The following is a 1,341-nucleotide window of genomic DNA, read 5'->3' as shown; positions in this document are numbered from 1 at the left end:
CAGTCTTCTGCCCATTTTAAAATTGAATTGTTTGCTTTTTTGACATTAAGTTGTATGAGCTGTTTATATATTTCAGATATTAACCCTTTATGGTGATTTACTCACTAAGTCGTGTCCGACTCTTTGCAACCCTGTGGACTAAACCCTGCCATGCTCCTCTGTCCATGGGATTCTCCAGGCAAGAATACTGGGGTGGGTTGCCATTTCCTCCTCCAGAGGATCTTCCCGAACCAGGAATCGAACCTGGGTCTCCTGCATTGCAGGCAGATTCTTTACCAACTGAGCTACAAGGGAATCCCCATGTATATACACAGGTATCCTATAAACATTTAATGAGAGCTGGTTATGGTTGGATTTATATCCACCACTTTACTGTATTTTTGTTGTCATTTTTCTTTTATTCTGTTATTATTTATTTGTCCCCTCAAGTTTTATCCCCTTGTCCTTCTTTCTGCCTTCCTTTGGATTAGTTAAATATATTTTAAAAATTCAGTTCTAATTTATGTATTACTTTTTAGCCATGTACTTTTTTAGTTATATTTTTCAGTGGTTGCTCTAAGGATTTCAGCTTATATCCTTCCATTTCCACAGTACGCCGAGAGTAATATTGCACTACTTGATGTGAAATGGAAAAAACCTGCAACTTATAAGTCCATTTGCTGCCCCTGCTACCTCTGTATCCACCCATCCTTTATGCTATTATTGTTATATGAAACACATCTACATGTATTATAGCGCCCACCCTGCCATGCCATAGCATTTTGCTTTAACCAATTCTATATATGCTAAAGAAATGCAGAGAAAAAATATGTTTATATTTATTCACATATTTCTCATTTCTATGCTTATTATTCTTTGTGAATATTCAAATTTATATCTGGTACCATTTCCCTTTAATCTGAAGAGTGGTCTTCAGCATTCTTTGTAGTACAGACCTGAAGGGGACATACTTTATTAGCTTTTTAAATCTAAAAATGTCTCATTTCATCTTTGATTGAACATCCCCAGTTAGAGTGACCAGCCATCCTGGTTTGCTAGGGACTGAGACATTTCCTGGAATGTGGGACTCTAGATGCCAAAACCTGGGAAGTCTGAGTGTCAAATACGACATACTTTCCATGGTTTAACCTATTCTGTCCTCACAATAACTCCATCAATGTGTGTTATTAATTTCCATTTTATAACTGAGGAATCCAAGGCCCAAAAAGGTTTACTAACTTGACTAGGACATGTAGTCAGAGACAGCCAGAGCTACAATCTGAACCCAGAGCCCACGCGTTGAACATGACAGCAGACATATGTTACGTGTTTAGCTCAAGGACTGACTCGCTGGACATGACT

The 1,341-nt window shown here is 38.0% G+C and overlaps 1 non-coding gene across 1 annotated transcript; it reads right to left on the bottom strand.

Annotated features, from left to right (window-relative positions):
• Positions 1–222: 222 nt before the first annotated feature.
• Positions 223–294, bottom strand: TRNAC-GCA. Its single transcript has one exon. It is a non-coding gene; the product is annotated as a tRNA-Cys (tRNA).
• Between the last annotated feature and the right edge of the window lie 1,047 nt (positions 295–1,341).

This window comes from Bos indicus x Bos taurus, chromosome 18, assembly GCF_003369695.1.
Source record: "Bos indicus x Bos taurus breed Angus x Brahman F1 hybrid chromosome 18, Bos_hybrid_MaternalHap_v2.0, whole genome shotgun sequence".
Taxonomy (NCBI): Eukaryota; Metazoa; Chordata; class Mammalia; order Artiodactyla; family Bovidae; genus Bos; species Bos indicus x Bos taurus.
The sequence above is the reverse complement of the archived record's forward strand: the minus strand, read 5'-3'. Positions and strand labels throughout refer to the sequence as shown.